Genomic DNA, 14,369 nt, shown 5'->3' with positions numbered 1-14,369 from the left:
TCTCCAAGATGGTAAAAGTTATTTTAGCTCTGTGAAAATTAATAAACAGAAATGTCATTTAAAATAGTTGTTGGCTATAGAAGAGAGAACTCTCAGGCATGCGTCAATCATCGCACACTATTGACCCCAACCGCAAGAGATGGCACCTTGCATCTCCCATAGGAAGTGACACTACTTCACTACCTCAGCAGGAAGAAGAAAAGGTCCTCCTTGCCCAGTAACATCTCAGCCAATGGGAGACCGTCAGAACTCAGCCAATAAGAAGTTACTACACTTCAAATCTTCAGTTTCCTCCAATGGACTCTTCATTTACAACAGCTCCTCTAAGCCCATAAAACCATGTTTTTCTCTCCCATGTGTCTCTGTTGTGTGTTGTTCACCTTTAGACCACATGTCCCAAATTGCATTTCTTTGTTGTTCCCAAATAAGCCCACTTTGCTGGAAAAATATCTGGCTATCTATTTTTTAAAGGTCAACAGCTCTATTCTATGAGATGTATGGATTTATGCTGCCATGTGTTTCCTCTTGGTAGATGGCATATTTAACATATTAAGAAACTAAGGTGCCATAAAAGTATATAAACATATAACATCTAGAAGAAAACCTCAATAGAAGTTACTTAGAATGTTTAAGCCATTTATCTGGCATTTATAGAGATGACACTCATAAAGAATATGTCACACTGAATTGCGGATGGTTGCAACTTAAAGGTTGTTCTCAGATGTGATGACTGCCCCTTCACAAGCCACGTTTTCATGATTTCATGAGCGTATTGGGAAGACCAGGTCATCTTGGGTTCAAGTTATAGCTCTGCCCTTTATAGGCTACAGGAGCTTGGGCATGTCGCCATTTCTCGAAATCTCTGTACTTGCACTTGTAAAATGGGACTTAAGAATACTTACGGCACTGGGTTTTTATGAAGACTAAATGAGATATGACAAAGTGTGGGCACATAACAGACCTTCAAAAATGTCTAGTTTTCTTCCTTCTTTCATTTCCAAATATTGAAACTAAAGCTCAGACATATAAAAAAACAAATTGAATTTGATGAGATCATAGGCTAAGTTAATGACAGAATGGATCACAGAAATTGATGACGGAATTTTATTTATCAGAGATGATAACTGTTGCTTTTAAGTATATTGAAAACAAAATTAAAAAGACCCATCGATCTCTTATCTAAGCACAAACTATTAGGGCCCCCATTAGAACCTTAGTTTGTGTTCCCATGCTTTTCTGGCTCCAGCAGAAGTAAACACAGTACATTTGAAACGCTTACTTTAGAGGTCATTGAACAATGCCTGGCCTACGTTAGCTCCATAGGAGAAAGTTGTGAACACTGTTGATGCAGGCAACAGCTCACCCAAAGCAAATAGGGAGGACACTGAGATAGTAACTATTCTGGAACCGAAATCAATCAGTTGAATAAAACCATAGATCCAACTCATCTACATATCAGATTCAGGAAACTCAACCACCCTGAAAAAGGTGTGGAGTCCAAATGTAAGAGAAAAATGGGCACACTCCTTGACAGAAAGGCACAGCATGAAACACCGTTATTTCATTCAGCATAAGAGGGATCCGTAAAACACACACAGCCCCTCCTTTGACTCTGCTCCCCCTTCTCTACGCAGTGACCTGTCTTTCTTCCCGCCAACTTCTCAATCAGCTTCCTCTTCCTGCCTCACTTTTTCCTCCCTGAAACCTGACTTCTGTTCTTGCCACACTGCTGACACCGCTATGTGAACGATGAGAAAGAACACACTTAATGGCCAAGCAATGGCTTCTGGGCAGTCGTCTTCCTGAAAGTCTCCTGAGCAAAGGACACTATTTATCACTATTTCAAGGTTCTCCTTGAAATGCTTTCCTCCTCAGGATGCTGTGGTGCTGCCAGCCTCAGTCACCCCTGTACTTTCTCTGTCTCCCACATGGTTACAATGGACACAATGCCAACGCACAGTAGGACAAGTCACTTGTGTACATAAAGATCTGAATCCTAATTCTGGCTTTTCTGGCACAAGCTGCTTTGGGGAGTAATCATACTTCTTCACACAAGGAAGAAATAACTTCCACTTACTGTATGAGACTGTTTTAAGAAACGAAGTCAGAGCAATAATACTTCAAATAGAAAAACAGTTGTTTGTATCATTTCACTTATTGCATGTTTATGTCATTATTAGACATGAGCCAAGGTCTAAAAAAGCCAAGGGCAGAGAAAATCCACAAGAAAGCATATGGAGCTGGAAGGTATATGACATAACAAAGGTTCAGTTATTACTTTATTCAACAGCCAGAATTTTCATTTCTGTGTGTAAATGTATCTGGTGACTGTCCTTAGTACACCCTTCACCAGGTGATGGTTCCATACTCCCTCCCCTGAGGGTTATTGTGAAGTGTTGTTTTTCACTTTTGAAAATGGGTTAACTTGATATTTGAGCTGCATTTAGTCCCCATCTCCCCAGGTCCACACTCATCACAGGTTAGCTGTTGTTTCAGTGGAGAACCCAAAACAAAATGCTTTGGACTTTACACTTCAAAAGGATGTCTGTAAACTCAGGTAATAGAAGAAAGTCGCTTGACGTGACCATGGGGAGCTTACCATGCCCTTCTTTCTTAGGACACTCTCCACGGATCACAGATGGGAAACTGGTCCCAGGAGTGTGTTCGGTATACTGCTTTGTAATGTAATCAGCCACTGCGACAGCTGTGAAAGACAGTCTCCTCGACTATTTAACATTAATCTATCAACTATGAAAACACATTCCACATGTCAATAAAAAGCACTGCAGCAAAAGCCTTTCTCAAAGCCAACTTCCAGTGAGCTCCTTTCGGCTGACCTTTCATTCTCCTGTGAGGGTCCCCGCATGGGCCGCCATCATGGGCCATCCTTGCCCTGGAAAGCTGTCGTCTTTAGCTTCTCTCGTTGTTTTAGCTACGCTTTTTCTGGGCATTCTTTTGTGGGCCCACTTTGTGATCCTAAGCTATGTTTCCTATGTTCACCTATTGCTCTACTCTCTCCCGAATCTTTCAGTGTTGGTTGAGCAGCCATGTTAGTGAATGAGCCCCATTTACCTCTGACATTTTACCCTCACTGAAAACCCACGGTGTACAAAACTCATTTGTAACCTGTCCCCAAGCCAGCCTTCCTCTGCTTGAAGAGCTCCTCATCCACACAGAATAGTCCAGACTCCGCAGTGTGGCTCCTGGGGCACAGGGTCCATGGGCTCCCGTCCACCATTCCAGCTTCACTCCGGGCCCCTCCCCAGCTCTCTGCTCTTCTCACCCTCAGCTGCTTTGTCCACACAGATCCTCCTGTCTGGCATGACTCTGCCTATCTTGTCCATCTGAATTACAGATCTTTAAAACATCACTGTCCCTTGATCATTTGTGACACACCTGCCTACCTTTCTTGCGTCATTATTGGCTCCCCTATCTGAGAACCCCCACACTCGGCATGTACTTCTCATACAGCATTGACTTGGCAGTATTACTTATTTAGGTGTCTGTTTTCCTCCTGGGATTGAGAATTCCTTGAGGGTGGGAATGCTATGTTACTGTTTTTGTACCCCCAGCATCACACACAGGCCCTAGGATGTGTCAGGTCCTCCATGTTCATTGAATTGAATGGAAATGGCTCCAAATCAGGGTTGAAAACTACTGTTCCTTTTGTTTCTCCTCGCAATCAATACTGATTCTTCTCATATAATTTTGCTTATAATCATTTTTCCCTTAAGTCCCATTGTCTCCATTTTAGTTCCGGGCCTTCTGGCCTCAAATCTCTCTGAAGGCCCAACTCCCCAAATACCTCCAAGCTTCAGGGGTCAATCTGTTCACGACCACTGATTCCATGGGGTGATATCGAGTCCCAAGTGGTGATATCGGACCACTTTGATCCGACATGTAGGGGATTTGGCCCCTTCCACTAGCATTGAGGTCTCCCACAGTCTGACCCTTCCTACCTGTCTCTTTGCTAAGGCTCAGAGACTGGAGGAAAATGTTGTGTTTCAGTAGGAAACTATGTTGTTTGGTGCACACCTCTCTCGAGTTATCTGATTCTGAGACTAGGGGGCCTCTGCACATTTTAATACCTGTGAGCTATTTTAAAACTGTGTGTGTTGTGGACAACTGATAGCAATGCAAAATAATTCTTGTCTACAGACAGGAAAAACTCAGTCCAGTGAAGGTTCGACTGACTTCCCTCTCCGAGAAGCCATTTTGCCTCTGGCAACACATTCATTGTAACGTTCCTGACTTCTAAATATGTCATTTTTTTTTTTTTGGATTCTCTTCTAAACTGGTTCCAGTGTCCATCTTCAATAACTAGTTAAAAAAAATCTTTAGCATGTATTCATTTTATGTCTAGGAGAGCCATGATATTACCTCTTTCTATGACAGTCATGATGTTATCCTGTAACCATACACACCTTCTGCGCCAACTAAATTGATCCATTCGTCTGCCCCCAAAGATGACTGAGAATGTCCTTTCTCTGTTCAGTGCCTTTGCACAAAATGTTCCTTTCTTCTGAAATTTCCTAGGTTCCTCACCAAAATCCTATTGCTCCTGATAAACTATGTCCTGTTCTAGAAAGCTTTTTTTAGTCACCTGGCCTCAGAGTACATGTCTTCTATTCCCTGAAGTCTCATAATATTTATAATCTGCACCACCCACGTGGCACTGCTCACACACGAGGGCGCATGTCAGAGCTGTCTGCGTACATACGGCCTGGTCATCCTTTTCTGGATCTGAAGCTCCTGGAACACCGGGACCACATCCCTACATCCCTCTGTCCCAACAGAGCTCTCTCTCTCTCTCTCTCTCTCTCTCTCTCTCTCTCTCTCTCTCTCTGTATAAATTCAAACTGGAAAACTGACAAAATCTAGGAGAATTTCACAGTGGAAAAAAGAAGAGCCAGCTACAGAGCTGAAGATAGTACTCTATTGGGCATTTTGGTGAAAACAGGCTATATAATATCAAGTAGAAACAGGTAATACCCAACATCTACCCTTCCTCTCTTCTTAGGTGTTTTATAACTGGACACATGGTTGCCCGGAGTGAAATTTCCCCATCTTTCCTACACTACATGTGGCTATGTGATTAAGACCTAGATATAAGCAGATGTGGTGTATGCAATGTTGGATGTTTTAGATTTTATTTATTTGGGTTTTTTTCCTATAATTCTTTTTCCATGTCTCCTTCCTTTTGCCTGGAATTCAGATGGAATGGCTGTGCTCCCGAAGCCCAAATAGACCACGAGATGACCTGGGAATGTACATCATACACCAAAAAACAAAATAATGCAGATACTGGACTGATGTTCTTTATATTTCTTGAATGTGAGAGAGAAATAAACTATGTTATTCAAGCCACTGTTATTTTATTTGGCATTCGCCGCCAAATCTAACTTAACTGACACAGGACCTTCGATCCTTCTGTTGAGAACTCCTCTCTGAATTCTCACCAACTTAGTGTTTAGAAATATAAGCATGGTGCAGAGTGAAATGCTCAGGCTTCACAGAACACAAGGGCTCCATTCTGGGCTCCCTCAGGCTTTGGCCATAGAATCCTGGGCAATCCCTTGTGGCTCATTCCCATTAAATGTAATGCAGAGACGCTGCTGCTGCTGCTGCTGACACCTTCCTCGTGAGGTTCTTGGAAGGACTGCATGATGTCATGTGAGATAACGTGTGAGAAGGGGCTTGGTACATTATAAAGTATTACTTGATTTCTAAAAATTTGCTTCTATTTCTAACAGGAGAAAAATGGACTATGGGCTTTAAGTGGAGTAGGAAACAGGGCCACCCAGAACGAGGCACTGAAAGTGTAAAGCCCAGCTCCCTATAGCTTATCATTCATGCCAGAGACATTTGAAAGGAAGAAATAGATTTCAGAAAAAGAAAAAGAATATTCTCTCAACATGCACCAGTGGATGCTGTTCAAAGGATGTGCTGAGCATAATGCCTGCCCTATGGTAAGTACTAAAACTACGTGACCTACTGTTACTACTGCCTCACGATTACAGCAACGGCATCATACCAGGCAAGGTGGCATCACCAGCACGTCTTGTCCCCACAGACACACCTCTGTGTCAATCCAGATGAAAATCCTACTGCTTGGAATCAGAACAAGGGGAATTACATAATTTGAACATTTAACATCAAAAGACTCAGAGAGCTTGATACATTCGTGGCTTTGCCAATGACACCACCATTCTGATGGTTTGCTGTCAAAACACTGGGTGGGCACCTTCAAAGGTGACTTTGCTGACTTTTTGCATTGAGTCCACAGGTAGACCAACTTCAGTCAAGTTGCTGTATGGCCTGGGAGGTTTGCTATCTCTTTAAAACAAGATAGACATTGTAGGTTGGCTTCTCTCATGGTTCATGTGTAAATTTATGATTTAATGATCAGGGGATAATTGCATGTGTCTTATTTGAAGTTACCCGTGACCATCTCACTATTGCTTCCCTCCTAAAGCGTGTTTAATACATAGAGATGTATTGTTACTGAGCAGTGCTTCTCAAGCTTTAATGTGTGTAGGTCACCTGGGGATCTTGCTAAGCTGTACAGTCAGATTCAGCACACCTGGGGCGGGGCAGGGCAGAGAGTCTGCATCGCAGTATTTTGAGCAGCGAGGTTAAAAGTATTACAGCTAATTAAGTGGCAAAGTGGGGATTTAAACCCAGGTCTGTCTAATTCCAAAAGCCATGCCTTTCTACAACGCTGAAATGCAGAAATGGAGTGCTGAATAATAAACGAGAAATTGTGTTTCAGCCACATTATTTGGAATAGCTGTTATCTGTAGTGTTAAAATCTAGAAGTACCATTTTCCCAGAGAATCAACAAAAAGGTCCATTAAACTGGAAAAAACTAACTAACATCATTTTTTTTTTTTTTTTGGAAAGGGCAGTGATAACCAAATAGGATAGAGACAGGGAATACAAAATAGACTGAAAAATTATGGAAGACAGATGCTAACTATTTACATTCTTAAAAAGAACAGAGAGAGCCACATCTTGCCACAGTTCCAAAATAATGACCCCAAACATTCTCCCAGGGTCTCTGACCACCCAAGCATCCACCAGGTGACACCTCTGAGGACACTATGACTAGAGTAGACAGCTCCATGACACAGAGGCATAGCGCCCCCTCCACTTCAGCAGCGTTCCATAAAGCAGCCAGCTGTGCCAGCAACCCTGTAAACCCTGACCCACGGCAGCCTTTGGAGACCGGCTGTGAGCACCAAAAGCTTCTAAAATACAAAATAGAGGCTTCCATTTCTGGATCAAACAAGTCTGGATGTTAACAGCCAGAGAGGTTTCCTCTTGACTCCACATTAAAGGCAGTTTCAAAGCCTTGCAGAAAGTGTACTCTCGGTGTGTCCCCCATGAGATAGTAAAAACCCCACCATGTGAGATGAAGCCACGGTGCATCCAGCAGTGTTCCGTCTCTGCCACTGGCAGTGAGTGAGAATTCTGAGATGAACATGCTGTCCCCTTTCTCATTAATGGCACAGGTTGGGAAACACCACAAACACGTCTCCAACATCCTCTGACCTGTTATCCCTCATTCTTCAACTTACCTACAGCCTTCCAGAACTTAGTGAACCAGGATCATTATATACTGTTTAGAGTTGGGTGTCCCTCTATGAGTCCTGATCTGTTTTCAAAGGACTTTCTTTGTATTTATTTTGTCTTACATTGTTTTATTCATGTATCACTTTCTCAATTAGAATCTAAATTACTATACTGTTTACGTTTACTATTCAGGTGGTTCCTCTCTCTCTCTCTCTCTCTCTCTCTCTCTCTCTCTCTCTCTCTCTCCCCCTCTCTCAGGATTGTGAATTCTTGAAGGGCTGAACCTTTTCCTAGATTTTGTATCACCAGTATCTACTGCTGTGTCAAGCAAATAGTAAAAATGAGAGAAAATATAGGATGAAAACATAAGTTCTAGTGCAGAGGTCTCATCATCATATAGCACAGTTAAGACCTCACTTAACCTCTCCATAGGTTCTGTGACTTTAAGCAAAATCATATATAACAAAGCCAATTTTACCATAGTCTAATTGATACAGAAAAGAGTTAAGTTCCCATGGCATCTTATCAATGTTATAATGAAACAATGCTGAATGAAATGATGTCATTTGAGGACCTGCTGTATCGTTTATTCAGAAGAATCTCTGTAAGTTTTTGAATGAAAGTTCCTTTATCTTTTCTCCATTTCTGCAATTCTAGAATACAAAGATTGAGGAAACAATTAACCGAGGGCCTACTCATATTATTCTGACACTTTCCAGTTATTTCTGATTGAAATCAACAGACAGGTACTGAACATCTCCAGTAAGCCATAACAGTAAAAGCTGCAGGATTAGTTCCTAAAATCACACCTCCCATCCTCCTTGAGTAAGTTCATCAACACAACAATAGTGAGCATCCAGCCCTTGTTTTTTTGTGCATTTTGAAATAAATAAAAACCAACACGGAGATGTCATCAAAATGGCAGTGTGAGGTGAGCCTCTGTAAAGCTCCCCTAGAATTTACAACTAATAGAACAACAATAACTCCACAAAAGACTCCCTGCACAGCAGACAGGCAAGACGAAGAGGTCCACTACTGAATTCACCTAAAGGTGGGCGAATCGTGTGCGCGGGGGAGGAGGGAAGGGAGAAGTCCGGAGACGGAGCCGCGAGGGCGGGCACAGGACGAAGACCTAGCTCAGTGCTCCGAGCTCACTGCATCCCAGAACTACCGCAGCTGCCGGAGAGGGAAGAACTTGGACTGCTAGGGCTCCGCTTATGGCCCACAGGGCTGAGGGGATAGCATATAACACGGCTGAACCCAACGCTCATGGCAGAGACCTCGGAGCAAGGACTGAAGGAAGAGGGCTGAAGACGGTGGTTTAAGCCCTCACTGCCAAGCAGAGAACGGAAGCCTTAGGCACTGAGACTAGCTGCCCCCTCCCTACCCTCCCAGAGCTCGCCCCACCCCCACCTGCCCGGTGCTAGAAGCGGAACAGTAGCAGTGTCAGATCAAAAGAACAGAATGTTTGAGAACTGTGGACCACAGACACAAATTCGCAGCCCAACTAGTTCCGGCAGAGGGGAGGGAGCTGTGGAAGCAGGACCGGCTGTGGTGGTGGTCACCGCCATTGCTCTGGGCCACCTCTCACAACTCAGCCCGCCCCTGGCCCCACCTATCTGGGCAGATCCCTGCAGGAGTAAACAGAACTGCTGAAACATACTGGCTCTGAATCTGGTGCAGGAAGAGCTTTGGAACTTCAAAAGCTCTCCACATACCCACACGGACACTATGCCCTGTGACCCAGGCGAACTATTAACAGAGGACAAGCCTGTCTCCCAGGGAATCCCCCCATTGTGTGAGAAGCTGGAATAGTGTAAAGAAAACATAGCACTACCATGTGAGAGAGAAAAAAAGGCTGCAGTCAGAGAGAAAATAAAACATTCTACCCACAAGTACTGGAAAACAAAAGAAAGACCTCTTCCTATCAACCTGTTGAAGAAGCCACTCCTGTAGATGTCTAAGAAGAGAAATGATAAGTCAGTAATTCCCATGAATAATCAAGGCAACAAGACAGCTCAGAAAGAAAATGAAAAGTCTCCAGATAAGGAACATAAACATACGGAAATATGTGACTTAAATGACAGAGATTTCAAGATTGCAGTTCTGAAAAAACTCAATGAGATGCAAGAAAACACAGAAAGGCAGTTTAATGAACTCAGAAACACAATCAAAGAACAACATGAGCATTTTACGAAAGAGATTGAAATATTCAAAAAGAACCAAATAGAATTTCTGGAGATTAAGAACCCAATAGAAGAAATCAGGAATGAAATAACCAGCTTAGGTAGTAGGTTGACCAGATGGAGGAAAGAATCAGTGACATCGAAGATAAAAACCTGGAAATGACACAGATGGAAGAAGAAAGAGACTTGAGAATTAAAAGAAATGGAAGAACTCTAAAGAATTTTCTGACTCCATCAGAAAGAGTAATATAAAAATAATGGGCATACCAGAAGGAGAAGAAAGAGAGAAGGGAACAGAGAATATATTCAAACAAATTGTTGATGAGAACTTCCCAAACTTGTGGACAGAACTGGATCCTCGAATCCAAGAAGCAAATAGAACACCTAATTACCTAAATCCCAACAGGCCTTCTCCTGACACATTCTATTGAAGCTGTCTAAAATCAATGACAAAGAAAGAATCCTCAAGGCAGCCAGGGAAAAGAAGACGGTAACCTACACAGGAAAGCCCATTAGATTATCATCAGATTTTTTAGCAGAAACTCTACAAGCCAGGAGGGAGTGGAACCAAATATTCAAACTATTGAAAGAGAGAAATTATGAGCCAAGAATAATATATCCAGCAAAGATGTCCTTTAGATATGAAGGAGGAATAAAGACCTTTCTAGACATACAAAGGCTGAGGGAATTTTCTAACATATGACCTGCACTACAAAAAATACTAAAGGAGTCTATTCAACCACCATCAACAGGGATAATTTGTGGCAACCAAAACATAAAAAGGGGGAGAGTAAAGGCCTGAACCAGAATATGGGAATGGAGAAAGTAAGCGTGCTGAAGAAAATGGAATACTCTAAATATCAAACTTTCTTTTACATAAACTTAAGGGTAACCACTCAAAAAAAAAATCCAGAACTGAAATATATACTGTAATAAAAGAAGAAACAGAGGGAAACATCATAGAATCCCACCACACAGAAATAATAGACAACAACAAAAAGGCAAGAAACAATGGAGACAGCCTTACCAGAAAACTAAAGATAGAATGACAGGAAATCCTCACATATCAATAATCACCCTAAATGTAAATGGACTGAACTCACCAATAAAAAGGCACAGAGTAGCAGATTGGATCAAAAAACTAAACCCAACCATATGCTGTCTCCAAGAGACACATCTCAGCTACAAGGACAAGATTAGACTCAAAGTGAAAGGGTGGAAATTGACACTCCAAGCAAGTGGTATCCAGAGAAAATCTGGTGTATTTATACTGATATCAGATGAAACAGACTTCAGTGTGAAAAAGTTAACAAGAGACAAAGATGGACATTTCATAATGGTAAAGGGGACTATACAACAAAAAGACATAATAGTCATCAATATTTATGCCCCCAATCAGGGAGCACCGAAATATACCAAGCAACTACTAACAGAACTAAAGGGAGAAATTAACCAAAACACAATTATACTAGGTGACCTAAATATATCACTAACAGCTATGGATAGATCATCCAAACAGAAAATAAATAACAAAATAGCAGCCCTAAATGACACATTAGATGACTGACATAATTGACATATATAGAGCACTTTATCCTAAAACATCAGACTATACATTCTTTTCTAGTGTACATGGAACATACTCAAGGATAGACCATATATTGGGACATAAAATCAGTCTCAGCAAATTTAAGAAGACTGAAATCATACTAAGCATATTCTCTGATCACAAGGCTTTGAAATTGGATATCAACTGCAAAAAGAAAGCAGGAAAAAAACACAAATACATGGAGATTAAACAACATACTTTTAAAAGAAGTCAAAGAAGAAATTAGAGGAGAGATCAAAAGATACATAGAAACAAATGACAATGAAAATACATCCTACCAAAATTTTTGGGATGCAGCGAAAGCAGTTTTAAGAGGGAAATTTATATCATTACAGGCCTATCTCAAGAAACAAGTAAAATCCCAAATAAATAACCTCATATTACACCTTAAAGAACTAGAAAAAGAAGAACAAATGAAACCCAAGGTCAGCAGAAGAAAGGAAATAATAAAAATCAGAGCAGAACTAAATGAAATAGAGAACAAAAAGACAATAGAAAAAATTAATGTGACAAAGAGCTGGTTCTTTGAAAAGATTAACAAAATTGACAAACCCTTGGCTAGACTCACTAAGATAAAAAGACAGAAGACACTAATTAACAAAATCAGATATGAAAAAGGGGAAGTTATCACGGATGCCACAGAAATACAAAGGATCATCCAAGAATACTATGAAGGACTATATGGCACCAAATTCAATAACCTAGAAGAAATGGACAAGTTCTTAGAAATATATAGCCTTCCTCGGCTGAATCATGAAGAATTGGAAAATCTAAACAGAACAATCACCAGTAACGAAATTGAATCAGTCATCCAAAACCTTCCCAAAAGCAAAAGTCCTGGACCAGATGGCTTCACTAGTAAATTTTACCAAACCTTCAAAGAGGATCTAATACCAATCCTGCTCCAACTCTTCCAAAAAATTGAAGAAGAGACAGTACTCCCTAACTCATTTTATGAGGCCAACATTACCCTGGTACCAAAACCTGGTAAGGACAACACAAAAAAAGAAAACTACAGACCAATATCTCTGATGAATACAGATGCAAAAATCCTAAACAAAATTGTAGCAAATAGAATACAACAATGCATTAAAAACATTATTCATCACGACTAAGTGGGTTTCATCCCCAGGGCACACGGATGGTTCAACATCCACAAATCCATCAATGTGATACATCACATAAACAAAATAAAGGACAAAAATCATATGATTATATCAATTGATGCAGAAAAAGCATTTGACAAGATACAACATCCATTTATGATTAAAACACTTAATAAAATAGGTATAGAAGGAAAATACCTTAACATAATAAAGGGCATATATGACAAACCCTCAGCTAATCTCATAATTAACGGTGAAAAACTGAAGCCCTTTGCTCTATGTTCAAGAACACGACAGGGCTGTCCCCTATCACCTCTGCTTTTCAACATAGTGTTGGGTGTCCTCGCCAGAGCAATCAGGCAAGAGAAAGAAATAAAAGGCATCCAAATTGGGAATGAAGAAGTTAAATTATCACTCTTTGCAGATGACATGATGCTATATATAGAAAACCCTAAAGACGCCACCAAAAAGCTATTAGAAACAATAAACGAATACAGTAAAGTTGCCAACTACAAAATCAACATACAAAAGTCCATTACATTCCTAAATACTAACAATGAAATCTCAGAAAAATACAAAAAACAATTCCTTTTGCAATTGCAGCAAAAAGAATAAAATACCTAGGAATAAACTTAACCAAGGATGTGAAGGACCTATATGCTGAAAACTGTAAGACATTTTTGAAAGAAATTGAAGACACAAACAAATGGAAAGACATTCCGTGCTCATGGATTGGAAGAATCAACATAGTTAAAATGGCTATATTACCCAAAGCTATATACAGATTTAATGCAATCCCCATCAAAATCCCAATGGCATTTTTTAAAGAAATAGAACAAAAAATCATCAGATTTATTTGGAACCACAAAAGACCTCAAATAGCCAAAGCAATCTTAAGAAAAAAGAACAATACTGGAGGTATCACACTCCCTGACTTTAGCTTGTACTACAGGGCTACAATAATCAAAACAGCATGGTATTGGCAGAAAAACAGACACATAGACCAATGGAATAGAATTGAGAACCCAAAAATAAAACCACATAAATATGGACAGATAATTTTTGACAAAGCTAAAAACACACAATGGAGGAAAGACAGCCTCTTCAATAAAGGGTGCTGGGAGAATTGGATAGCCACGTGCAAAAGAATGAAACTGGACTGCTATCTATCACCATGTACCAAAATTAATTCAAAATGGATCAAAGACTTAAGCATGAGACCTGACACAATAAACTGCATAGAAGAAAACATAGGTACTAAACTTACGGACCTTGGGTTCAAAGAGCATTTTATGAATTTGACTCCAAAGGCAATGGAAGTAAAAGCTAAAATAAACGAATGGGACTATATGAAACTTAAAAGCTTCTGTACAGCAAAAGAAACCATCGACAAAATAAAGAGGCAACCAACTGAATGGGAGAAGATTTTAGCAAACAGTGCCTCCGATAAAGGGCTAATATCCAAAATATACAAGGAACTCATGCAACTCAACAACAAAAACACAAACAACCCAATTGAAAAATGGGCAGAGGACCTGAAGAGACATTTCTCCAAAGAGGACATACAAATGGCAAATAGACATATGAAAAAATGCTCAACCTCACTAATCATCAGAGAAATGCAAATAAAAACCACAATGAGATATCACCTCACCCCAGTCAGAATGGCTATCATCAACAAGACAAATAGTAACAAGTGTTGGAGAGGCTGTGGAGAAAAAGGAACCCTCATATACTGTTGGTGGGAATGCAGACTGGTGCAGCCGTTATGGAAGGCAGTGTGGAGGTTCCTCAAAAAATTATGAATAGAATTACCATATGACCCAGCAATCCCTCTCCTGGGTATCTACCCAAAAAATCTGAAAATATTTATATGTAAAGACACGTGTGCTC

At 40.6% G+C, this 14,369-nt stretch overlaps 1 protein-coding gene across 8 annotated transcripts in view; it reads right to left on the bottom strand.

Annotated features, from left to right (window-relative positions):
• FRY (FRY microtubule binding protein) overlaps positions 1 to 14,369 on the bottom strand; it is a 430,430-nt gene that overhangs the window by 171,964 nt on the left and 244,097 nt on the right. The window lies entirely within an intron of this gene.

The sequence above is a fragment of the Rhinolophus ferrumequinum genome, chromosome 4 (assembly GCF_004115265.2).
Source record: "Rhinolophus ferrumequinum isolate MPI-CBG mRhiFer1 chromosome 4, mRhiFer1_v1.p, whole genome shotgun sequence".
NCBI lineage: Eukaryota > Metazoa > Chordata > Mammalia > Chiroptera > Rhinolophidae > Rhinolophus > Rhinolophus ferrumequinum.
This window is presented reverse-complemented; position numbering and strand designations above follow the sequence as displayed.